General features: G+C 40.9%; 1 long non-coding RNA gene across 1 annotated transcript; it reads left to right on the forward strand.

Annotated features, from left to right (window-relative positions):
* Positions 1-595: 595 nt before the first annotated feature.
* LOC139753828 (uncharacterized) lies at positions 596-27263 on the forward strand. The gene is made up of 3 exons (XR_011713778.1): positions 596-753; positions 11933-12032; positions 27193-27263. It is a non-coding gene; the product is annotated as an uncharacterized lncRNA (long non-coding RNA).
* Positions 27264-27785: the final 522 nt, after the last annotated feature.

Here is a 27785-nt window from a genome sequence, read left to right on the forward strand (position 1 = left end):
GACCAGGATGAAAATAGTCAAACCTCTGCAAATTCCTTCTTCAGCATGACCCCCTCCCTCTGTGGCAGAAGGCAACTACTGCGAAGCATATTCTGCGAGAAGGCGAACTAGATTCGTGTCTGGCGTGGATTGATTCCAGGATATTTAAGAGAACGTTCAGAAACATCACATTTTCTCGAAACTGAATCAGAATAGATAATATACGAGAATATATTGCATACGGACCCCTCAAAAGATAGATTACAAGAAAACTATATCATAAGTAATAAATTTATATTAAGAGTGCCTTTTAACTGCTGAATAGTCAAGAAAAGTTGAAATGTTTTGGAATCGATGAAACAGATCCATATAGTAAGTTCGAAACGAAGAAAAGAATTATAGAATAGAGACCCCAGTAAAAGGCGAAGTTCGTTTTCTATAAATATTATCAAAGTAACTAGTTCTAAGAATTAGCAATTTTTCTTGTGTTAGGGAAGGAAAAATCGGAAGGCTGATAATTCTTTCATAATTTCTATGATCAAACAATTTAAAAACCTAGTGTTGTATCATCATTTGTAAGAAAAACACGACCAAATTTTGGAGAAGTACAAACATTTCTTATTATTCAGGATTCGTTTGTTTGTTGCCAGACTTTACCTCGCGAAACCCTCATTGATTTAAGGATGGACCCATACCACAAACTGTAGCTTTTATTACTCATATTGTGACCTACGTTAAAGCAGGAACACACGGTATTCTTCACGAGATGGCGGAGTAAGTAACAGGAAGGCTGTTAACGATGTTGAAAACTGTTTCCACCTCAGCAGGGCTGGTTACTGGGTTGGCTGATTTGAAGGTTGTCATTTAATGTTAAAGATTTAGTAATACGAATAACTGTCAGTAGCAAGGTGATCTACTTTGCATGTGACACCTGTTAGTTGATTTTTTTCCCCTCTGAACTTAGGGTTATACGAATAAGACGTATGTGATGGGAGAACACCTAAGGATAAAGTTCTAGTTTGGGGTTGGTACAGAAATAACATGGATTTGGGAGGAGCACACGTCGCTGGTCTTCTTATACTTGGTAAGAATGATTTACATCAGGAGGAACTGTAGATTTACAGCTGTATCTTATTATCGTATCGTCATATATGGGGAAGGTCTTGTTGATCTGGAAAAGTATGATATGTATGTACAAACATGTGAAACTTTATAGATTTTGGGAACCTATGAAAACCTCACCTTACCTCCACCCGCGCCTATCATCCTAAATTTACCGTAGTTTCACTGTTATTTAAAGAATATGGGAGTGTCATATGCATGCATTTCCTGGGAGATTTGTTTGTTGACAGCTGTGTTAAGTGTCTTTACCTATGGAGAGAGAGCTCTGTATTTGTGGGTCTCCAACTTTTGTGTATTTACTGCCTCTCAGCAGTTAATCAGTATGACTTAAGATGAAGTATTGTATATTATTAATATGTAAACTGCATAAAAACTTGGAGTTATGGTAATACACACACACTTTATTTTCATACATTATATCTAAAGTTCCCTGTGAATGTTATTTCCATATTTTCCATTGTAATTATCGTACTGTTACTCTAAAATTGTTTTCATATCACCAGTCCCTTTTTCAGCACAGAACTCCTTAAGCTGTTCATCATATACATTTACCTTGCTGAATACCCCATGACCCCAAGTTAATCCTTAACATTACTTACTAAGTCTTGCATCAAAACTGCTGACCAGTAAGTTTGTAATTTTTATTATTATTATTATTATTATTATTATTATTATTATTATTATCATTATTATTATTATTTTGCACATCATCTGCTGTTTCCCATGTTAGTGAGAGTGTGCCAGATACAGATGAAGAAAGGCCGCGTTCACTCACATCCATTCACTAGCTGTCTTGTACATTGCACCAAAACCACTGCCCCCACCGATCTTTCCATGGTTTCCCCTTGCCACTCAACATGCTCTTGTTCATTCTGTTGATAGTACTAACAATCCCTGTATATCACGTTCCATTTTACTTTATACCGTACACACCTCCTTCTGCATGTTCAGGCCCCAACCACTGAAAATATTTTCCACTACATCCTTCCATTTCCAATTAGTCTTTCCCTTCTTGTCCTCTCCACTTCTGACATATATATCTTATATGTCAACCTCTCTTCATTCATTGTCTCCATGTGTCCAAACCATTTCAGCACATACTCTTCAGCTCTCTCAACCACACTCTTTTTATTACAACAGCTTTCTCTTAACCCTTTTATTGCTATCTCTATCAAACCACCTCATGCCACATATTGTCCTTTTTAACATTTCTTTCAAGTACAATCACTCTTTTCTGCATGTTCTCATTCAATATCACTTATCTTCCATCCGAACAACATTTTGGGACTACAGTACCTTCAGACATACCCATTTTTGCCCTCTGTTTCTAAACCATTCCTCAGTGCTCCAGAACCGTTGTCCCCTCACCCAACCCATGACTCGCTTCCATTTCCATGGTTCCATTCGCTGCCATGTCCAGTTCTATTCCAACAAATTTTCTCTATTCAGACTCACCCCAAGAAGCCTGTCCTGCCTCACTAAACCTAATAACTTGCTTTAATTTGCATTTACTCTCAACTTGCTCCTTTCACATTCTCTCCCAAAATCAGTTGCTTCTGCAGTTACTTACCTGAATCTTCCACCAGTGCTTTGTCATTGGAAGACAACAAATGACTCACTTCCCACGCCCCCTCACCCCTTACAGACTGCATACTCGCCTCATCTCTCCAAGACCCTTGTATTTACTTGCAACACTACCCCTTCCATAAACAAATTAAAAAGCCATGTGACATCACACACCTTTGCCACAGACCAGCCTCCACCAGTGACTGCTCATTCTCTTCTTTCTATTCATACACTTGCCTTACACTCATGATAGAAACTTTTTACTGCTTCTAGTAGCTTTCTTCCCACACCATATAATAAGATCTTCCTCAAGGCATAGCTATGAACCCTATCATATGCTTTTTCCAGATCCAAAAGAATGTCTCATACAAATCCTTTTTCTCTAAGTATTTCTCACACACATTCTTCAAAGCAAACACCTGATCCACCCATCCTCTACCATACCTGAAATCACATTGTTCCCCCTCAGTTTGATGCTCTTTATGTGCCTTCACCCTCTCAATCACCACTCTTCTGTACAACTTACCAGGTACAGCCAACCAGCTGATACCTCTGTAGTTTGAACACTCGCTTTTATCTTCTTTGCCTATACACAGTGGCACTATATGTGCATTTCACCAATCCCCAGGCACCTGACCACAATCCAGACATTATTAATTTTATCATTATTACTATTATTATTATTATTATTATTATTATTATTATTATCATCTTGTGGAGGCTAAGGTGAAGATTTGTATGGGTTTTCAGAAAAGAAGAGTGAATGTTGGGGTGAAGAGGGTGGTGAGAGTAAGTGAGCTAGGGAAGGAGACCTGTGTGAGGAAGTACCAGGAGAGACTGAGTACAGAATGGAAAAAGGTGAGAACAATGGAAGTAAGGGGAGTGGGGGAGGAATGGGATGTATTTAGGGAATCAGTGATGGATTGCGCAAAAAGATGCTTGTGGCATGAGAAGAGTGGGAGGTGGGTTGATTAGAAAGGGTAGTGAGTGGTGGGATGAAGAAGTAAGAGTATTAGTGAAAGAGAAGAGAGAGGCATTTGGACGATTTTTGCAGGGAAAAAATGCAATTGAGTGGGAGATGTATAAAAGAAAGAGACAGGAGGCCAAGAGAAAGGTGCAAGAGGTGAAAAAAAGGGCAAATGAGAGTTGGGGTGAGAGAGTATCATTAAATTTTAGGGAGAATAAAAAGATGTTCTGGAAGGAGGTAAATAAAGTGCGTAAGACAAGGGAGCAAATGGGAACTTCAGTGAAGGGCGCAAATGGGGAGGTGATAACAAGTAGTGGTGATGTGAGAAGGAGATGGAGTGAGTATTTTGAAGGTTTGTTGAATGTGTTTGATGATAGAGTGGCAGATATAGGGTGTTTTGGTCGAGGTGGTGTGCAAAGTGAGAGGGTTAGGGAAAATGATTTGGTAAACAGAGAAGAGGTAGTGAAAGCTTTGCGGAAGATGAAAGCCGGCAAGGCAGCAGGTTTGGATGGTATTGCAGTGGAATTTATTAAAAAAGGGGGTGACTGTATTGTTGACTGGTTGGTAAGGTTATTTAATGTATGTATGACTCATGGTGAGGTGCCTGAGGATTGGCGGAATGCGTGCATAGTGCCATTGTACAAAGGCAAAGGGGATAAGAGTGAGTGCTCAAATTACAGAGGTATAAGTTTGTTGAGTATTCCTGGTAAGTTATATGGGAGGGTATTGATTGAGAGGGTGAAGGCATGTACAGAGCATCAGATTGGGGAAGAGCAGTGTGGTTTCAGAAGTGGTAGAGGATGTGTGGATCAGGTGTTTGCTTTGAAGAATGTATGTGAGAAATACTTAGAAAAGCAAATGGATTTGTATGTAGCATTTATGGATCTGGAGAAGGCATATGATAGAGTTGATAGAGATGCTCTGTGGAAGGTATTAAGAATATATGGTGTGGGAGGAAAGTTGTTAGAAGCAGTGAAAAGTTTTTATCGAGGATGTAAGGCATGTGTACGTGTAGGAAGAGAGGAAAGTGATTGGTTCTCAGTGAATGTAGGTTTGCGGCAGGGGTGTGTGATGTCTCCATGGTTGTTTAATTTGTTTATGGATGGGGTTGTTAGGGAGGTAAATGCAAGAGTTTTGGAAAGAGGGGCAAGTATGAAGTCTGTTGGGGATGAGAGAGCTTGGGAAGTGAGTCAGTTGTTGTTCGCTGATGATACAGCGCTGGTGGCTGATTCATGTGAGAAACTGCAGAAGCTGGTGACTGAGTTTGGTAAAGTGTGTGGAAGAAGAAAGTTAAGAGTAAATGTGAATAAGAGCAAGGTTATTAGGTACAGTAGGGTTGAGGGTCAAGTCAATTGGGAGGTGAGTTTGAATGGAGAAAAACTGGAGGAAGTGAAGTGTTTTAGATATCTGGGAGTGGATCTGGCAGCGGATGGAACCATGGAAGCGGAAGTGGATCATAGGGTGGGGGAGGGGGCGAAAATTCTGGGGGCCTTGAAGAATGTGTGGAAGTCGAGAACATTATCTCGGAAAGCAAAAATGGGTATGTTTGAAGGAATAGTGGTTCCAACAATGTTGTTTGGTTGCGAGGCGTGGGCTATGGATAGAGTTGTGCGCAGGAGGATGGATGTGCTGGAAATGAGATGTTTGAGGACAATGTGTGGTGTGAGGTGGTTTGATCGAGTGAGTAACGTAAGGGTAAGAGAGATGTGTGGAAATAAAAAGAGCGTGGTTGAGAGAGCAGAAGAGGGTGTTATGAAGTGGTTTGGGCACATGGAGAGGATGAGTGAGGAAAGATTGACCAAGAGGATATATGTGTCGGAGGTGGAGGGAACGAGGAGAAGAGGGAGACCAAATTGTAGGTGGAAAGATGGAGTGAAAAAGATTTTGTGTGATCGGGGCCTGAACATGCAGGAGGGTGAAAGGGGGGCAAGGAATAGAGTGAATTGGATCGATGTGGTATACCGGGGTTGACGTGCTGTCAGTGGATTGAATCAAGGCATGTGAAGCGTCTGGGGTAAACCATGGAAAGCTGTGCAGGTATGTATATTTGCGTGTGTGGACGTATGTATATACATGTGTATGGGGGTGGGTTGGGCCATTTCTTTCGTCTGTTTCCTTGCGCTACCTCGCAAACGCGGGAGACAGCGACAAAGTATAATAAAAAAAATAAAAATGATTATTATTATTATTATTATGATTATTATTATTATTATTATTATTATTATTGTTACTATTATTATTATTGTAATTGTTATTGTTATTATTAGGGTAGAAGGAATTCTTCCTCTGTATTCCCTTTGTCATAGAAGGCAACTAAGAGGGGCGAGAGTGGATGGCTAGAAATCCCTCCTTTCTTATATTTCAGTTTCTATATGATGGAACAGAAGGATGAGCCAAGCATGGAGTGCTCATCCTCCTCGAAGGCTCAGTCTTGGGTGGGGTGTCTGAATGTGTGCGGATGTAACCAAGATGAGAAGAAAGAATGGTTAGTATCTGAGAGGAAAGGAACCTGGCTCTGAGTGAAACCGCACTGAGGAGTAGAGAGGAAGAATTGTTTTAGGAATGTCTTGGGAGAAAAGTCCGGGGTTGGTGTAAAGGCAAAAGCTGAGGAAGGAGTAGCACTGCTACTGAAGCAGAAGTTGTGAGAATGTTTGAAAGAGTGTAAGGAAGTGCACTCCAGACTGATATGTGTTAAAATAAGAATGGATTGCAAGAATAGGTGATTATGTGCTTACTCTCTTGACCATGAGAAGTAAGATCATGAGGGGCAAGTGTTCTGGAAGTAGCTGAGTGAGTGTGTCAGCAGTTTTAGTACAAAACACCGGGTTTTTGTGATGGGTGATTTAAATACAGAGGTGAGTAATGTGGCAGTTGAGGGTATAACAGGAATGGGGTATTCAGTAAGATGAATGGAAATGGTGATTAACTTGTGAGTTGTTTGTGGAAATGCTTGGTTTAGATAAGTGACCGACACATGTATATGTATGTGAGTAGGAAAGATGGTCAACGGACATTATTGGATTACTTACTAATTGATAGACATGCAAAAGAGAGTCTTTAGGTTGTGACCATGCTGAGAGGCAGTTGGTGGCAAAGATTTTTTAAGGTTTTCAGAAAAGAGGAAATAATATGCGTGAGAACAGTAAGTGAGCTTGAAGAGACTTCTGTGAAGAAGAACCAAGAGAGATTGACTAGAATGGCAGAAGATGACAATGCTAGGGGAGTGGGTGAGGAATGGGAAGTATTTAGGGAAGCAATGCTAGTATGTGCAAGAGGTGCATTTGGCATGCATAAGGTAGGAGATGGGCAGGTGAGGAAGGGTAGGGAATGGTGGAATGATTGATTTGCTTGTGGTACTTACAGGGAAGGAGTGCAAATGATTGGGAGATGGATAAGAGGAAGCAGTAGGAGATCAAGAGGAAGGTGCAGGCATTGAAAAAAAGGCAAATGAGTTAATCAATAAACATCAGGGAGAATAAAATGTTTTGAAGAGTTTAAATTTCAGAAAAACAAGAAAACAAATTGGAACTTTGTTGAAAGGGGCAAATGGGGAAGCAGTAACAGGATGTGAGGAGGAGATGAAGTAAGTATTTTGGAGGATTGCTGAATGAGCTTGATGATAGGGTGGCAGAGGTATGCAAACTGAGAGAATCGTGGAAAGTAATTTGGTGAAGAGGGAATAGATGGTGAAAGCCTTGTCTAAGCTGAAATGTGGCAAGATGGCTTAAGTGGATAGTATTGCAGTTGAATATCTTAAGAAAGGGGTTGATGTGTTGTTGAGTGGTTAGGATTTTCCTTAAGAAAGGTGGTGATGTGTTGTTGATTGGTTAGTTACAATTTTATGCATGGATCATGGTGAGGTGCCTGAGGATTGGTGGAATGCATGTATAGTGCCATTGTATAAAAGCAGTGGGGCTGAGGTAAATGTTCAAATGACAGAGGTACAAGTTTGTTGAATGTACCTGGTAAGGTGTATGGGAGGATAGTGATTGAGAGGTGGAAAGCATGTACAGAGCATCACATCAGAATTGGGAAGAGCAGTCTGGTTTCAGAAGTGTTAAAAGATATGTAGATCAGTTGTTTGCTTTAAAATGTTTGTGAGAACTACTTACAGAAACAAGGATTAGTACATGGCATTAATGTATCTGGAGGATGTATAATATAGGATTGATAGAGATGCTGTGTGGAAGGTGTCATATGTATATGTATATGCTAAAAGAAGTGAGAAGTTTTTATTAAGGGTGGAAAGCATGAACACAAATAGGAGGAGGAGAGAAGAGTGATTGAATGGTTCTAGAGGAAGGTTGGTCTATGGCAGGGATGTGTTATGTCACTATGGCTGTTTAATTTGTTTATGGATGGGTTGGGGAGGGAAGTACATGCTTGAGCCTTGGAGAGAGGGGTGAGTGCATGCTCTAGGATGGGGAGGGGATCTGGGAAGTTACTTTATTGTTTGCTGATGACACAGCATTGCTGGCAGATCCAAATATGAAATTGCAGAAGTTGTTGATTAAGTTTGGGAGAGTCTGTGAAATGAGGAAGTTGAGAGTAAATGTTCACTACATTCTCAATTTCATTATACTCTTATCTTATCCACACCATCTATTTGCTTCCTTATCTTCGCTATGTCCTGTCTTCATAGTGCCCTTATATTTACTAAGCTGGATCAGAGCCATTTTTTGGCTAGTCTTGAACAAAGCTTGGGTAATTTTATGTCTGTTATACTCTTCCTCACTATACCCTCATTTTCGCAGTGGCCTTATTCTTACTAAGGGTAGCTGAAACTTTTCCACATGACACACAGAGAATGGCAGAGGATGTGTGGATGTGTGGATCAGGTGTTTGCTTTGAAGAATGTGCATGAGAAATACTTAGAAACTCAAGTGGATTTGTATGAAGCATTTATGGCTTTGGAGAAGGCATATGATAGGGCTGATAGAGATGCTTTGTTGAAGGCATGTGTACGAGTAGGAAGAGAGGAGAGTGATTGGTTCCCTGTGAATGTTGGTCTGTGGGAGGGGTGTGTGATGTCCCCATGGTTGTTTAATTTGTTTATGGATGAAGTTGTTAGGGAGGTAAATGCATGAGCTTTGGAGAGAGTGGCGAGTATGCAGTCTGTTGTGGATGAGAGGGCCTGGGAAGTGAGTCGGTCGTTGTTTGCTCTAGTGGCCGATTCAGGTGAGAAAATGCAGAAGTTGGCGACTGAGTTTGGAAAGTTGTGTGAAAGGAGAAAGTTGAGAGTAAATGTGAATAAGAGCAAGGTTATTAGGTTCATATGGGTTGAGGGACAAGTTAATTGCGATGTAAGTGTGGATGGAGAAAAATTGGAGGAAGTGAAGTGTTATAGATATCTGTGAGTGGACTTAGCAGCGAATGGAACCATGGAAGTGAGTCACAGGATGGAGGAGGGGGGAAGATTCTGGGAGCAATGAAGAATGTGTGGAAGGAGAGAACGTTATTTCGGAGAGCATAAATAGGTATGTTTGAAGGAATAGTAGTTCCACTGATGTTATATGGTTGCGAGGCATGGGCTATACATAGGGTTGTATGGGGGAGGGTGGATGTGTTGGAAATGAAATGTTTTAGGACAATATGTGGTGTGAGGTGGTTTGATCGAGTATGTAATGAAGGGGTAAGAGAGGTGTGTGGAAATAAAAAGAGTGTGGTTGAGAGAGCAGAAGAGGGTGTGTTTAAATGGTTTGGACATATGAAGAGAATGAGTGAGGAAAGATTGACAAAGAGGATATATGTGTCGGAGGTGGAGAGAAGTTGGAGACCAAATTGGAGGTGGAAGGATGGAGTCTAAAAGTTTAAGTGGTCAGGGCCTGAAAATACAGGAGGATGAGATATTTGCAAGGAATTGAGTGAATTGAAACAGTTTGATATACTGGGGTTGACATTCTGTCAGTGGACTGAACCAGGGCATGTGAACTGTCTGGGGTAAACCATGGAAAAGTCTGGGGCCTGGAGGTGGATAGGGAGCTGTAGTTTTGGTGCTTTACACACGACAGCTAGAGACTGAGTGTGAATGAATGTGGCTTTTTTTTTGTGTTTTCCTGTCACTGCATTGCTGAAGCAAGGGGTAATGATGCTGTTTCCTGTGGGGCAGGGTAGTGCCAGGAATGGATGAAGACAAGCAAGTATGAATATGTACATGTGTATATATGTATTGCAGTAGAATTTATTAAAAAAGGGGGTGACTGTATTGTTGACTGGTCGGTAAGGTTATTTAATATATGTATGTCTCATGGTGAGGTGCCTGAGGATTGGCGGAATGTTTGCATAGTGCCATTGCACTAAGGCAAAGGGGATAAAAGTGAGTGCTCAAATTACAGAGGTATACGTTTGTTGAGTATTCCTGGGAAATTGTATGGGAGGGTATTGATTGAGAGGGTGAAAGCATATACAGAGCATCAGATTGGGGAAGAGCAGTGTGGTTTCAGAAGTGGTAGAGGATGTGTGGATCAGGTGTTTGCTTTGAAGAATGTATGTGAGAAATACTTAGAAAAGCAAATGGATTTGTATGTGGCATTTATGGATCTGGAGAAGGTATATGATAGAGATGCACTGTGGAAGGTTCTAAGAATATATGGTGTGGGAGGCAAGTTGTTAGAAGCAGTGAAAAGTTTTTATCGAGGATGTAAGGCATGTGTACGTGTAGGAAGAGAGGAAAGTGATTGGTTCTCAGTGAATGTAGGTTTGCAGCAGGGATATGTGATGTCTCCATGGTTGTTTAATTTGCTTATGGATGGGGTTGTTAGGGAGGTAAATGCAAGAGTTTTGGAAAGAGGGGCAAGTATGCAGTCCGTTGTGGATGAGAGAGCTTGGGAAGTGAGTCAGTTGTAGTTCGCTGATGATACAGCGCTGGTGGCTGATTCGTGTGAGAAACTGCAGAAGCTAGTGACTGAGTTTGGTAAAGTGTGTGAAAGAAGAAAGCTGAGAGTAAATGTGAATAAGAGCAAGGTTATTAGGTACAGTAGGGTTGAGGGACGAAGTCAATTGGGAGGTAAGTTTGAATGGAGAAAAGCTGGAGGAAGTAAAGTGTTTTAGATATCTGGGAGTGGATTTGGCAGCTTATGGAACCATGGAAGCGGAAGTGAATCATAGGGTGGGGGAGGGGGTGAAAGTTCTGGGAGCGTTGAAGAGTGTGTGGAAGTTGAGAACATTATCTCGGAAAGCAAAAATGGGTATGTTTGAAGGAATAGTGGTTCCAACAATGTTATACGGTTGCGAGGCATGGGCTATGGATAGAGTTGTGCGGAGGAAGGTGGATGTGCTGGAAATGAGATGTTTGAGGACAATATGTGGTGTGAGATGGTTTGATCGAGTAAGTAATGTAAGGGTAAGAGAGATGTGTGGTAATAAAAAGAGTGTGGTTGAGAGAGCAGAAGAGGGTGTTTTGAAATGGTTTGGTCACATAGAGAGAATGAGTGAGGAAAGATTGACCAAGAGGATATATGTGTCAGAGGTGGAGGGAACAAGGAGAAGTGGGAGACCAAATTGGAGGTGGAAAGATGGAGTGAAAAAGATTTTGAGTGATCGTGGCCTGAACATGCAGGAGGGTGAAAGGCGTGCAAGGAATAGAGTGAATTGGAACGATGTGGTATACCAGGGTCGACGTGCTGTCAATGGATTGAATCAGGGTATGTGAAGCGTCTGGGGTAAACCATGGAAAGTTCTGTGGGGCCTGGATGTGGAAAGGGAGCTGTGGTTTCGGTGCATTATTACATGACAGCTAGAGACTGAGAGTGAATGAATGTGGCCTTTGTTGTCTTTTCCTAGTGCTACCTCGCACACATTTGGGGGGAGGAGGTTGTTATTTCATGTGTGGTGGGATGGCGATGGGAATGAATAAGTGCAGACAGTATGAATTATGTACATATGTATATATGTATATGTCTGTGTGTGTATATATATGTATACATTGAGATGTATAGGTATGTATATTCGCGTGTGTGGACGTGTATGTATATACATGTGTATGTGGGTGGTTTGGGCCATTTCTTTTGTCTGTTTCCTTGTGCTACCTCTCTAACCGGGGAGACAGCGACAAAGCAAAATAAATGAATAGTATATATGTACATGTGTATGTATGCGTATATGTTGATAAGTGTATGTACATAAATGTGCATGTATGGGTGTTTGTGTATACATATGTGTATATGAAAGGATGGGCCTTTCTTCGTCTGTTTCCTGGTGCTACTTCGCTGATGCGGGAAACAGCAATTAAGTATGATGAATTGAATATGGATATTGGTATTATTATTATTTTGCTTTAGATATAATATTTGATTACAGACTGGAAGAGGAACTGATTGGAGAAGATTTAGACTATGAGTATGATCTTGATGAAGAAGAGGAGGAAGCACTCCTTGCCGGTGAAGATCCATCTCAGGAGGTCAGTCCTTACTTTTGTTTGATGATTTCTTGCTTTAGCCCTTTCCTGGGCAAATAGCCACATGTGGATACTTAAATACAGCATTTTTAAGTCCTCACCAGGACTCGTTGATTTATTTTTTGGTATGATTATTGTCTAGCAGTACAGCGACCTTCCCATTTCCATGTAGCAATACAGTATCTGACCAGAGAGAGGCATGTCAGTCTCTTTCATGTAGTTATGGTGGATATGACACATCTCACCATTGTATTTTGGTGTAATTCCAAACCAAACTCCCTCAGCCATGTTATCATAGATCTTTACTACCCATTTTTCATTTGTTGTACAGTATGCTTTGTATGATCAAACATGTGGACAGATTTTCTCCCATTGACCTTTTGGTTTCTTTCTTTGTAACATATCATTCATACGTCATGATTTTTAAGTTCTTTATTTTCTCTCCTGTGTTATTTTAATCGACAAGATTTCCCGTAGGGGAATAATGAGATCCAAATCATCCCAACCCTCATGATATTTGTTAAGAAACCCTCATTTCCTCATCTTTTTCAGATGATCCTTAACTCACTGAAGACTTTTGCTTGACTAATAGGCCTGCTCTTATCCAGTAAGCTACCAGTGCCAGGTCATTGTCTCTGAAATGACTGCTCCTGGCTGATCAAATTTCACAGTTACTTGAGACTACATTTATTATATGTATAATGCCTTGGGACCATTTTCTCAGAGTCTGGTGTTACACAGGACCTTTGTAAAGGTTTCAGGGAAATGTAAACTTTTATTGGAATGATAAATTTTCTGACAAGACTGTACTTCTGCTGATACAACCTTGCCAAAGGTGACTTTTCGCTTGTGGTATAACTGCTTTCAGGTGGTCATGCAACACACACATACATATATTCTTTTGCAGTCATCCATTGTTAAGATTATCTTTTCTTTGTTTTATATACACTTGACAGGTAGAGACTGAGTGTAAATGAATTTATCCCTTTTTTTGTCTGTTTTCCTGGTGTTACATTGCTGAAGCAAGGGTTAGCAATGCTGGTTCCTGTGGGGAAGGGAAGCGATGGGAATGGATGAAGGCAAGGAAACCATGGATAGTTTTGTGGGGCCTGGATGTGGAAAGGGAGCTATGGTTTTGGTGCAGTGCACATGAGAGCTAAAGACTGCATGTGAATGAATGTAGCCTTTGTTGTTTTTTCCTAGCGCTACCTTGTGCACGTGCGGGGGAAGGGGGTGTCATTTCATGTGTCGCTGGGTGGCGGTGGGAATGAATGAAGGCAGCATGTATGAATATGTACATGTGTATATATGTATATGTCTGTGTATGTATATGTTGAAATGTATAGTTATGTATATGTGCATGTGTGAGTATTTGTGTATGTACATGTTGGTGGGTTGGGCCATTCTTTCGTCTGTTTCTTTGCGCTACCTCGTTAACGCAAAAGACAGCATCAAAGTATTATAAATATGATTAAAAAAGTATATATATATATACACATGTACATATTCATACTTGCTGCCTTCATCCATTCCCGTTGCCACCCCGCCACACATGAAATGGCACCCCCCTCCCCCCGTGCATGCGCAAGGTAGCACTAAGAAAAGACAACAAAGGCCACATTCATTCACACTCAGTCTCTAGCTATCATGTGTGATGCACCGAAACTATAGCTCCTTTTCCGCATCTAGGCCCCACAAAACTTTCCATGGTTTACCACCAGACGCTTCACATGCCCGGGTTCAATCCATTGACAGCATATCAACCCTGGTATACCACATCGTTCCAATTCACTCTATTCCTTGCACGCCTTTCACCCTCCTGTATGTCCCAGCCCCGATTGCTCAAAATCTTTTTCACTCCATCCTTCCACTTCTAATTTGGTCTCCTTCTCCTTGTTCCCTCCACCTCTGACACATATATCCTCTTTGTCAGTCTTTCCTCACTCATTTTCTCCATAAGTGTGTGTATTTTCTCCATAAGTGTGTGTGTCTTTGTGGATTTGTGTGCTGAAAAGAGACTGGTGATTGGGAATACCTGGTTTAAAAAAAAGATATATGCAGTTATGCATACGCAAGTAGGAGCAATAGTCAGAGGGCATTTTTAGATTGTGTTAATTGATAGGCATGGTAAAGAGAGACTTTTGGATGTTAATATGCTGAGAAGGCAGCTGGTGGGATGTCTGATCACTATCTAGTGGAGATGAAGATTTGTAAAGATTTTCAAAAAAGAAGAGGTAAAGTCAGAGAGAAGAGATTGGTGAGAGTAAGTGAGCTTTGAAAGGAGACTTGTTTGAGGAAGTGCCAGGAGTGATTGAGTGTAGAATGGCAAAAGGTAAGAGCAAATGATGTGAGGGGAGTGAGTGAGGAATGTTATGCATTTAGGGAAGCAGTGATGGCATGTGCAAAAGATGCATGTGGCATGAGAAAGGTGAGAGGTGGGCAGATTAGAAAGGGTAGTGAGTGGATGGATGAAGAAGTAAAGTTGTTAGTCAAAGAGAAAAGAGATGCATTTGGACGATACTTGCAAAGAAGGAGTGCAAATGATCAGGAGATGTATAAGAGAAAGCGTCAGGGGGTCAAGAGAAAGGTGCAAGAATTGAAAAAGAGGGCAAATGAGAGTTGGGATGAGAGATTAACATTAAACTTTAAGGAGTGTAAAAAGATGTTTTGGAAGGAGGTAAATAACTTTCATAAGATGAGAACAAATGGGAGCTGGTGAAGGGGTCAAGGGGGGAAATGATAACAGGTAGTGATGAAGTGAGGAGGAGATGGAGTGATTATTTTGAAGGTTTGTTGAATGTGTTTGATGATAAAGCGGCAGGTTTAGGGTGTTTTGGTCTGGTAGGTGTGCGTAGTGAGCGAGTGAGGGAGAGTAGTTTGGTGAAGAGAGAAGAGGTGGTGAAAGCCATGTGGAGGATGAACTCTGGCAAGGTGACAGGTTTGGATGGTAGTGCATTTGAATTTATTAAGAAGGGGGTGACTCTGTTGTTGATTGGTTGGTAAGGATATTCATTGTATGTACAGATTATGGTGAAATGCCTAAGGATTGTTGGAATGCATGTATAGTGCCATTGTACAAAGGCAAAGGGGATAAAGGTGAATGTTCAAACTACACAGGCAGAAGTTAGTTGAGTTTTCCTGGAAAATTGTATAGGAGGGTGGAGACATGTACAGAGCATCAGATTGGGAAGGGGCAGTGTGGTTTTAGAAGTGATACAGGATGTTTGGCTCAAGTGTTTACTTTGAAGAATGCGTGTGAAAAATTCTTAAAGAAACAGATGGATTTGTATGTAGCATTTATGGATCTGGAGAAGGCGTATGACAGGGTTGATAGAGATGCTTTATGGAAGGTCTTTAGAGTATATGGTATGGGAGGTAAGCCCCTAGAAGCAGTGAGTTTTTATCAAGGATATAAGGCATGTGTACGAGTAAGAAGAGAGTAAAATAATGAAGGTTGGTCTGCAGCAGGGATGTGTGATGTCCTTATGGTTGTTTAATTTATTTATGGATGGGATGGTTACAGAAGTAAATGCATGTTTTGGAGAGAGGGTCAAGTATGCAGTCTGTTGAGGATGAGAGGGCTTGGGAAGTGAGTCAGTTGTTGTTTGCCGATGATACAGCACTGGTGGCTGATTCGAGTGAGAAACTGCAGAAGTTAGTGACTGAGTTTGGATAAGTGTGTGAAAGGAGAAAGTTAATAGTAAATGTGAATAAGAGCTAGGGTATTAGGTTCAGCAGGACTGAGGAACAAGTTTATTGGGATGTGTTTGAATGGAGAAAAATTGGAAGAAGTGAAGTGCTTTAGATATCTGGGAGTGGACTTAGCAGTGAATGGAACCATGGAAGCAGAAGTGAGTCACAGGGTGGGGGAGGGGATGAAGGTTCTGGGAACAGTGAAGAATGTGTGGAAAGAGAGAACATTATCTCAGAGAGCAAAAATGGGTATGTTTGAAGGAATATTAGTTTCAACACTATTATATGGTTGTGAGGCATGGGCTGTGGATAGCATTTTACAGAGGAGGGTGGATGTATTGGAAATTAAATGTTTAAGGACAACCACACATCTCTCTTACCCTTTCATGGAGTGAGTAATGAAAGGGTAAGAGAGATGTGTGGTAATAAAAAGAATGGTTGAGAGAGCAGAAAAGGATGTGTTGAAATGGCTTGGACATATGGAGAGAATGAGTGAGGAAAGGTTGACAAAGAGGATATATGTGTCAGAGGTGGAGCGAACATTGAGAAGCAGAAGACCAAATTGGAGGTGGAGAGATGAAATGAAAAAGATCTTGAGTGATCGGGGCCTGAACATACAGGATGAGAGGTGTGTCAGGAATAGAATGAATTGGAACAATGTGATATACTGGGGTCGATGTGCTGTCAGTGGACTGATCCAGGGCATGTGAACCATCTGGGGTAAACCATGGAAAAATCTGTGGGGCTTAGAGATGTAGTTTCAGTGCATAACACATGACAACTAGAGAATAAGTACGAATGAATGTGGCCTTGTCTGTTTTCCTTATGCTACCTTGCTGAAGCAGGGGGTAGCGATACTGTTTCCTGCTGGGTGGTGTAGCACCAGGAATGGATGAAGGCAAGCAAGTATGGATACGTACATATGATTTATGTATATATGAGTGTATGTATATGTGTATATGTTGATATGTATGTATATGTACATGTATGTGCTTGTATCTATATATGTGTGTATTTGAGTGGAGGGGCCATTCTTTGCCTGTTTCCTGGCACTACCTCGCTGATGCGGGAAATGGCGATCAAGTATGATAGATAATTTTATATTAGATTACATGATGATTGATTGGCAGGCAAAAGAGAGACTTCTGTATGTGAAGATGCTAACAGAAGGTGGGATGTCTGTTTATTACCTTGTGGAGGCTATGGTAAAGATTTGTAGTGGTTTTCAGAAAAGAGGAAATGTTATGGGTGAGAAGAGAGTGAGTGAGCTTGAAAAGAGACTTGTGTGGTGAAATGCCAGGAAAGATTGAGTATAGAATGGCAGAAGTTAAGAATAAATGAAGGTTGGGAGTGGGTGAGGATTAGTGGGTATTTAAGGAAACATTGCTGGCATGTATGATAGATGTGTGTGGCATGGAGGTGGGCAGGTGAGAAAGGTAATGAGTGTTGGATGAAGTAAAGTTGCTAATGAAAGAGAAAAGAGAAGTATATGGGTAGTACTTATAGAGAAGGATTGCAAATAGTCAGGAGAGGGGAATAAGAGAAAGTGGCAAAAGGTTAAGAAGGAGCTGCAGGTTGAAAAAGAGAGCAAATGAGAGTGGGGTGAGCAAGTATCAGTAAACTTCAGAAAGATACAATATTTTGGAAGGAGGTTGATTGTGTAGGAAAACAAGAGAACAAATGGGAACATTGGTGAAGGGGGCAGATGGGGAAGTGGTATCAGGGAGCGATGAAGTGTGGAGGATATAGATTGAGTATTTTGAAAGCCTTTTGAATGTGTTTGATGATAGGGTGGCAGTTGAAGGGTTTTAGGTTGAGGTGGTATGCAAAGTGAGAGAGTAATGAAAAGTGGTTTAGTAAGGAGAGAAGACGTGGTGAAAGCCTTGTATAAGATGAAATTTAGCAAGGCAGCTTGAGTGGATGGTTTTGCAGTTTTAATTTTTTAAGAAAGGGATGATTGTGTTTTGGATTGGTCAATGAGGATTTTCAATGTAGGTTTGCGGCAGGGGTGTGTGATGTCTCCATGGTTGTTTAATTTGTTTATGGATGGGGTTGTTAGGGAGGTAAATGCAAGAGTTTTGGAAAGAGGGGCAAGTATGAAGTCTGTTGGGGATGAGAGGCTTGGGAAGTGAGTCAGTTGTTGTTCGCTGATGATACAGCGCTGGTGGCTGATTCATGTGAGAAGCTGCAGAAGCTGGTGACTGAGTTTGGTAAAGTGTGTGGAAGAAGAAAGTTAAGAGTAAATGTGAATAAGAGCAAGGTTATTAGGTACAGTAGGGTTGAGGGTCAAGTCAATTGGAGGTGAGTTTGAATGGAGAAAAACTGGAGAAGTGAAGTGTTTTTTGATATCTGGGAGTGGATCTGGCAGCGGATGGAACCATGGAAGCGGAAGTGGATCATAGGGTGGGGGAGGGGGCGAAAATTCTGGGGGCCCTGAAGAATGTGTGGAAGTCGAGAACATTATCTCGGAAAGCAAAAATGGGTATGTTTGAAGGAATAGTGGTTCCAACAATGTTGTATGGTTGCGAGGCGTGGGCTATGGAAGAGTTGTGCGCAGGAGGATGGATGTGCTGGAAATGAGATGTTTGAGGACAATGTGTGGTGTGAGGTGGTTTGATCGAGTGAGCAACGTAAGGGTAAGAGAGATGTGTGGAAATAAAAAGAGCATGGTTGAGAGAGCAGAAGAGGGTGTTTTGAAGTGGTTTTGGGCACATGGAGAGAATGAGTGAGGAAAGATTGACCAAGAGGATATATGTGTCGGAGGTGGAGGAACGAGGAGAGAGGGAGACCAAATTGGAGGTGGAAAGATGGAGTGAAAAAGATTTTGTGTGATCGGGGCCTGAACATGCAGGAGGGTGAAAGGAGGCAAGGAATAGAGTGAATTGGAGCGATGTGGTATACCGGGTTGATTGCTGTCAGTGGATTGAATCAAGGCATGTGAAGCGTCTGGGGTAACCATGGAAAGATTTGTTGTCTTTTCCTAGTGCTACCTACCAACCTCGCACACATTTGGGGGGAGGAGGTGTTATTCATGTGGGGGGGGATGTGGCGATGGGGAATGAATAAGTTGCAGACAGATGAATTAATGTACATGTGTATAATGTATATTATCTGTGATGTGTATAATATATGTATACATTGAGATGTATAGGTATGTATTTTTCGCGTGGTGTGACGTGTAGGTATATACATTGTGTATTTGGGGGGTTGGGGGCCATTTCTTTTGTCTGTTTCCTTGTGCTACCTCACTAACACGCGGAGACAGCAACAAAGCAAAATAAATGAATAGTATATATGTACAATGTTATTATCGTGTTTTATAAGTTGATAATGTATGTACATAAATGTGCATGTATGAGGTGTTGTGTATACATTGTGTATATGAAAGGATGGGACCTTTTCTTTCGTCTGTTTCCTGTGCTACTTCGCAGATAGCAGGAAACAGCAAGTAATTATGATGATTTGCATAGGATATTGGTATTTATTATGTTTGCTTAGATATAATATTAGATACGACCTGGAAGAGGACAGATTGGAGAAGATTTAGACTATGAGAATGAATCTTGATGAAGAAAGAGGAGGAAGCACTCCGCCGTGAAGATCCATCTCAGGAGGTCATACCATACTTTTGTTTGCTGATTTCTTGCTTTAGCTCTTTCCTGGCAAATAGCCACATGTGGATATCTTAAATACAGCATTTTTAAGTCCTCACCAAGGACTCGTTGATTATTTTTTGGTATGATTATTGGTCTAGCAGTACAAGCGACCTTCCTATTTCCATGTACAATACAGTATCTGACTAACAGAGAAGGCATGTCAGTCTCTTTCAAGTAGGATTATGGGATATGACACACTCACGCATTGTATTTTGGTGTAGATATCCAAACCAAACTCCTTCAGCCAAGTTAAATCATAGACCTTTGCTACCAATTTTTCATTTGTTGACAGTATAGGCGTTTGTATGATCAAACATGTGGACTAGATTTTCTCCCATTGACCTTTTGGTTAGTTTCTTTTTGTAACATATCATTTCATACGTCATGATTTTTTATGTTTCTTTATTTTCCTCTCCCTGTTATTTTAATCGACAAGATTTCCCGTAGGGAATAATGAGATCCAAATCATCCCAACCCTCATGATATTTGTTAAGAAACCCTCAGTTCCTCATCTTTTTCAGATGATCCCTTAACTCTCTGAATAGACTTTAGCTTGACTATAGGCCTGTCTCTATCCAGTAAGCAATCCAGTGCCAGTCATTGTCTCTGAAATACTGCTCCTGGCTGATCAAATTTTCACATTACTTGAGACTACATTTATTATATGTATAATGCCTTGGGACCATTTTCTCAGAGTCTGGGGTTACACAGGACCTTTGTAAGAGGTTTCAGGGAATGTAAACTTGTTATTGGAATGATAAATTTTCTGACAAGACTGTACTTTCTCTATACCCACCTTGCCAAAGGTGACTTTTTTCCCTTGTGGTAGAACTGCTTTCAGTGGGTCATGCAACACAGACACATACATATATTCTTTTGCAGCAATCCATTTGTAAAGATTATCTTTTCTTTGTTATATACACTGACATGTAGAGACTGAGATGTAAATGAATTTTATTCCCTTTTTTGTCCTGTTTTCTGGTGTTACATTGCTGAAGCACAGGGGTTTAGCAATGCTGGTTCCTGTGGGAAGGAAGCTGGGAATGGATGAAGGCAAGAAACCAATTGGGATAGCGTTTGTGGGCCTGGATTGGAAAGGACTATGGTTTTGGTGGCAGTGCACATGAGAGCTAAAGACTGCCATGTGAATAATGTCAGTCCTTTGTTGTTTTTCTCTAGCGCTAACTTGTGCCACTTGCGGGGGGGAAGGGGGGGTGTCATTTCATTGTCGCTGGTGGCGGTGGGAAAAAGAAGGCAGCATGTAGAATATGTATCATGTTATATATGTATATGTCTGAGTATTATATGTTGAAATGTATAGTTATGTATATTGTGCATGGTGTGAGTATTTGTGGTATGTAACATGTTTGGTGGGTTGGGCCATTCTTTCGTCGTTTTCTTTGCGCTACCCCGATTCGTTAACGCAAGACAGCATCAAAGTATTTTAAAATATGTTAAAAAAGTAATATATATATACACAATGTACCAATCATACTTGCTGCCTTCATACCATTTCCGTTGCCACCACGCCCCGCCACACATAAATGGGCAACCACCCCTCCCCCCGTGCATCCGCAAGGAACGCTAAGAAAAGAACAACAACGGCCAATTCAGTCACACGCAGCTCTAGCTATCATGTGTGATGCAACCGAAACCTATATCTCCTTTTCCGCAGCTAGCCCACAAGGACTTTCCATGGTTTAACCACCAGACGCTTCACATGCACCGGGATCAAATCCATTGACAGCATATCAACCCTGGTATAACCACAATCGTCCAATTCACTCTATTCCTTGCATCGCTTTCACCCTCCTGTATGTCCCACCCCGATGCTCAAAATCTTTTTCACTCCATCGTTTCCACTTCAAATTGGTCTCCTTCACTTGTTCCTCCACCCCTGACACATATACCTCTTTGTTAGTCTTTCCTCACTCATTTTCTCCATAAAGTGGTGTTTTTTTTTTCTCCATAAGAGTGTGTGTCCTAGTGGATTTGTGCTGAAAAGAGACTGGTGATTGGAATACCTGTTTATAAAAGGGAGATATATGCAGTTATGCATACGAAGTAGGACAATAGTCAGAGGGCATTTGTAGATGAAGATGTTTAAATTGATAGGCATGGAAAGAGAGAACTTTTGGATTGTAATATGCTGAGGAAGGCAGCTTGGGATGTCTGATCACTATCTATTGAGATGAAGATTTGTAAAGTATTTTCAAAAAGAAGAGGTACAGTCAGAGAGAAGAGATTGGTGAGAGTTAAAGTGAGCTTTGAAAGGAGACTTGTTTGAGGAAGTGCCAGATGATTGAGTGTAGAATGGCAAAAGGTAAAAGCCAAATGATGTGAGGGGAGTGAGTGAGAAAGTTATGCATTTAGGGAAGCAGTGATGGCATGTACAAAAGATGCATGTGGCATGAGAAAGGTGAGAGTGCAATTATAAAGGGTAGTGAGTGGATGGATGAAGAAGAAAGTTGTTAGTCAAAGAGAAAGATATGCATTTGGACGATAACTTCAAAAGAAGGAGTGCAAATGATCAGGAGATGTATAAGAGAAAGCGTCAGGTCAAGAGAAATGTGCAAGAATTGAAAAAGAGGGCAAATAGAGTGGGGAATGAGAGATTACATTAAACTTTAAGGAGTGTAAAAAGATGTTTTGGAAGGAGGTAAATAACTTTCATAGTGAAGAACAAATGGGAGCTGGTGAAGGGGTCAAGGGGGGAAATGATAACAGTAGTGATGATGTGAGGAGGAGATGGAGTGATTATTTTGAAGGTTTGTTGAATGTGTTTGATGGAGTAAAACGGCAGGTTTAGGTGTTTTGGTCTGGTAGTGTGCGTAGTGAGCGAGTGAGGGATAGTAGTTTGGTGACGGAGAGAAGAGTGGTGAAAGCCATAGTGCGATGAACCTGGCAAGGTGACCGTGTTCGGATGGTACGTGCATTTGAATTTATAAGAAGGGGTGACCTGTTGTTGATTGTTGGTAAGGATATTCATTGTATGTACAGATTATGGTTAAATGCCTAAGGATTGTTGGAATGCATGTATAGTGCCATTGTAAACAAAGGCAAAGGGGATAAAGGTTGAAAGTTCAAACTACACAGCAGAAGTTAGTTGAGTTTTCCTTTACCTGGAAATTGTAAGAGGGTGGAGACATGTACACGCAAACAGATTGGGGAAGGCAGAGTGGGTTTTTAGAAGTTGATAAAGGATGTTTGTCTTTCAAGTGATTACTTTGAAAATGCGTGTGAAAAATTCTTAAAGAAACAGATGAATTTGTATGTAGCATTTATGATCGGAGAGGGTGTTATGACATGGTGAGAGATGCTATTATGGAAGTCTTTAGAGTATAAGGTATGGGAGGATGCCCTAGAAGCAGTGAGTTTTTATCAAAGGAATAAGGGCATGGTGTAACGAGTAAGAAAGAGTAAATAATGAAGGTTGTCATGCAGCGGGGCGTGTGATGTCCTTATGGTTGTTTAATTTATTTATGATGGATGGTTTACAAGAAGTAAATGCACGTTTTGGAGAGAGGTCAGTATGCAGTCTGTTGAAAGAAGGCTTGGGAAGTGAGTCAGTTGTTGGTTTTGGCCCGATGATAGACAGCACTGGTGGCAGATTCGCGTGAGAAACTGCAGACAGTTAGTGACTGAGGTTGTATAAGTTTTTGAAAAGGAGAAAGTTAATAGTAAAATGTGTATAAAGCTAAGGTAAATTAGGATTTCAGCGAGGACTGAGGAACAAGTTTATTGGGATGTGGTTGAATGGAGAAAAATTGGAAGAAGTGGAAGTGCTTTAGAATATTCTGGGAGTGGACTTAGCAGTGAAAGAACCATGGAAGCAGACGTGAGTCACAAGGGTGGGGGAGGGGATGAAGGTTCTGGAACAGTGAAAAATGTGTGGAAAGAGAGAACCAGTTATCTCAGAGAGCAAAAATGGGTATGTTTGAAGGAGATATTAGTTTCAACAACTATTATATGGTTGTGAGCATGGGCTGTGGAGATATAGCATGATTAACTACAGAGAGGGTGGGATTGTATTGGAAATGAAATGTTAAGGACAGCCATACTTCACTCTTACCCTTTCTGGAGGTGGTAATGAAAGGGTAAGAAGATGTGTGGTATAAAAAGAATGGTTCGAGAGCAGAAAAGGATGTGTTGAAATGGCTTGACATACGGAGAGAATGAGTGAGGAAAGGTTGACAAAGAGGATATATGTGGTCATAGGTGGAGCGAGACTTGAGAACAAAGACCAAATTGGAGGTGGAGAGATGAAAAAATGAAAAAGATCTAGAGTGATCGGGGCCTGAACATCACAGGATGAGAGGTGTTGTCAGGGAATAGAAAGAATTGAACAGGTGAAATACTGGGGTCGATGCTGTCAGAACTGATCCAGGGCATGTGAACCATCTGGAGTAATCCATGGAAAAATCTGTGGGGCTTAGAGAATGTAGTTTCAGTGCATAACACATGACAACTAGAAATAAGTAAATGAATGAGGCCTTGTCTGTTTTTCTCTTATGCTACCTTGCTGAAGCAGGGGTAGCGAACTGTTTCCTGCTGGGTGGTGTAGCGCCAGAGAAGGGATGAAGGCAAGCAAGATGAATTCTTACATATGATTTATGTATAATATGAGTGTATGTATTGTCGTATATGTTGATATGTAGTATATATACATTATGTGCTTGTATTATAGTTTTTGTGTATTTGAGTGGAGGGGCCATTTTTGCCTGTTTCCTGCACACCTCGCTGATGCGGGGAAAATGGCGAGTCAAGTATGATAGATAGTTTATATATTAGATTACATGATATTGATTGGCAGGCAAAGAGAGACTTCTGTATGTGGAAGATGCTAACAGAAGGTGGATGTCAGTTTATTACCGTGTGGAGGCAATGTTAAGAGTTGTAGTGGTTTTCAAAAAAGAGGAAATGTTATGGATGATAAGAGATTGAGTGAGCTTGAAAAGAGGACTTGTGTGGTGAAATCCAATGAAAGATTGAGGTATATGAAATGCAGAAGTTAAGAATAAATGAAGGTTGGAGTGGGTGAGGATTAGTGGGTATTTAAGGAAACCATTGCTGGCATGTATGATCGGATGTGTGTGGCCATGGAGGTGGGCAGGTGAGAAAGGTAATGATGTTGGATGGAAGTAAAGTTGCTAATGAAAGAGAAAAGAGAATATAATGTGTAGTACTTATAGAGAAGGATTGCAAATAGTAGAGAGGGAATAAGAGAAAGTGGCAAAAGGTTAAGAAGGAGCTGGAGTTGAACAAGAGAGCAGATGAAGTTGGGGTGACCAAGTATCAGTAAACTTCAGAAAGAATACCATATTATTGGAAGGAGGTTGATTGTGTAGGAAAACAAGAGACAAATGGAACATTGGTGGAAGGGGCAGATGGGGAAAGTGTATCAGGAGCGGATTAAAGTGGGAGGATATAGATTGAGTAGTTTGAAAGCCTTTTGAATTGTTTGATGATTAGGGTGCAGTTGACGGGTTTTTAGGATGAGTGGTATGCAAGTGAGAGAGTAAAGGAAAAGTGGTTTAGAAAGGAGAGAAGACGTGTGAAACCTTGTATAAGAATGAAATTTAGCAAGGCAGCTTGAGTGGATGGTTTTGCCCATTTTAATTTTTTAAGAAAGGGATGATTGTGTTTTGGATTGGTCAATGAGGAGTTTCAATGTAGGTTTGCGGCAGGGGTTTGTGATGTCTCCAGGTTGTTTAATTTGTTTATGGATGGGGTGTTAGGGAGGAAATGCAAAAGTTTTGGAAAGAGGGGCAAGTATGAAGTAGTTGGGGATGAAGAGCTTTGGGAAGTGAGTCAGTCTGTTGTTCGCTGATGATACAGCCTGGTGGCAGATTCATGTGAGAAAGCTGCAGAAGCGTGACTGATTGGTAAGTTGTGTGGAAGAAGAAAGTTAAGAGTAAAAGTGAATAAGAGCAAGGTTTTAGTACAGTAGGGTATGGTCAGTCAATTGGGAGGTGATTTGAATGGGAAAAAACCGGAGAAGTGGAAGTGGTTTTAGATATCTGGGAGTGGAATCTGGCAGCGGATAACCATGGAAGCGGAAGTGAGGAAACATAAAGGGTTGGGGGAGGGGGGGTGGCGAAAATCTTGGGGCCCGAAGAATGATGGAAGTCGAGAACATTATCTTCGGAAAGCAAAAATAGGGGTATGTTTGAAGAATAGAGGTCCCAACAATGTTGTTATGGTTGCGAGGACGTGGGCTATGGATAGAGTTTTGTGCGCAGGAGTGATGGAATTGCTGGAAATGAATTTTGAGGACAATGAGGTGTGAGGTGGTTTGATCGAGGAGGGCAACGTAAGGGTAAGAGAGATGTGTGGAAATAAAAAGAGCATGGTTGAAGAGCAGAAGAGGGTTTTTTTGAAGTGTGTTTTTGGGCACAAGGAGAGAATGAGAGCGGAAAGATTGACCAAGAGGATATATGTGTCGGAGGTGGAGGAACGAGGAGAAGAGGAGACCAAATTGGAGTGGAAAGATGGAGTGAAAAAGATTTTTGTGTCGATCGGGGCCTGAACATGCAGGAGGGTGAAAGGAGGGGCACGGAATAAGTGAATTGGAAGCGATGTGGTATACCGTGGTTGACTTGCCTGTCAGCGGATAGAATCAAGGCAAGTGAACGCTCCTGGGGTTAACATGAAATGCTGGTAGGTATAGTATATTTGCGTGTGTGGAACGTAAGTATATACATGTGTAATTGGGGGGTTGGGCCATTTCTTTCGCTGTTTCCTTCGCTACACTCTCAAAACCGAGGGAGACAGCGACAAAGTATAAAAAAAAAACAAAAAAAATAGGACATGGTTAAGTGTGCCTGAGGATTGGTGGAATGCGTCTATAGTGCCACTGTACAAAGGCAAGGGGGATGAATGTGATGTTCAAACTACAAAAGTACAAGTTTGTAAAGTGTACCCGTAATATTTGTATGGAATAGTAGTGATTAAAAGAGTGAAGCTGTACAGAACATCAGACTGGGGAGGAACAGTGGGGTTTTCAGAATTGGTAAAGAATGTATGGATGTGTGATGTGCCATTAAATAGTGTTGGTGTGAGAAGCTACTTAAGAAGGAACAGGAGGAACATGTCTGGAGTTATTTATGGACTTGGAAAAAGCGTGATAGGTTTACATAGATTTTTGTGGAAGGTCTTAATTGATGAATTTTGAACTGAGAGATATCATGTATAAATCTTTTGTAATGCCTGAATACTTTTGCTGTTTTGTCAAGACTGGTTAGCTATACAGTGTGAATGTGGGGATATGCTGAATTTATATTAGCAGGTGCAGTAATGTGTTAAGGGAATGAATCACTTGGTTGTTGAGCAGCCATTTTTTTTCAAGAAGTGTGTGGCCAAATTGTGTAATTTATTTCTGGTTTTGATCTGAGTATACTTGACATGTTGTGAATGATGTTTTGGGTCATATCGTAAATAGGATGAGGAATGTTTAGTGGAGGAAGGCATTAGAAAGTCTTTTTGAATGGGGTGAAAGTGAGAGGTGGTTAGAGTGCTATCTTGAGGGGACTCAGTTGGTGGTTGCTTGTTTTTTTCAGTGATATTGCACAAGAATCAACTTCATATGTAAAGTAAAAAGGGAATGAGGAGTTATGAAGGTGTGGCAGTATATGTCACTTAACACATTGGGCATAGGTTGAGGTTATTTATGACTGATTCAGGAGACAATGTACCTGATCCACCCCATGAAATGTTGGAATTATAGGATTAGACGCTGTGAAATAAGATCTGTTAATCCATATTAAGATATGCTTGTTTGATTACAACCATATTTTTTTCTCAAAAACTTGTAGGTAGCAGTTGAGGATATCATTGAGTTAAGAGTCGAAGATGAATTTGATGATGATGAGAAAGGGGACAGATCACCCCTTCAAAAATGTCCATAACAGATTGCAAGCAACTGAGTCGTTATGAAGAGGAAGAAATTCAGAGCATTACAATGAATCAACTATAAGTAAGTGTTTGTACTAGATTATATAAAGAAAGTTGATAATCTTACCTTTACTAATATTTAAGAACAGTCCATGAAAGTAAGGTCAACCATTTTTTAGGCATTTTTGTTAACATCATCCTCTATTATGTGTGCAGTACAGTTACACCACTGATTTTCTGGAAAGTTTGTCACCACTGATTTTCTGGCACTCCTTGGTTCCAAAGCCTTGCAAATTTAAACCATTTTGCTGGACATTCTATGTCACATGATAATACTTCAGCAACACACCTCGAACCCATTAATACTACAATACTGTAGATGTCACACAGCTTATGCACTGAAACACCCATGGGTCTATGTTTTTCAACAATTCTACTTTATCTTGGATCGACATGGAAATGTGATTACGTTTGACACCAAGGACTTGGAACTCATATGGCTTCGAAGCCATAG

This window comes from Panulirus ornatus, chromosome 15, assembly GCF_036320965.1.
Source record: "Panulirus ornatus isolate Po-2019 chromosome 15, ASM3632096v1, whole genome shotgun sequence".
Lineage (NCBI taxonomy): Eukaryota > Metazoa > Arthropoda > Malacostraca > Decapoda > Palinuridae > Panulirus > Panulirus ornatus.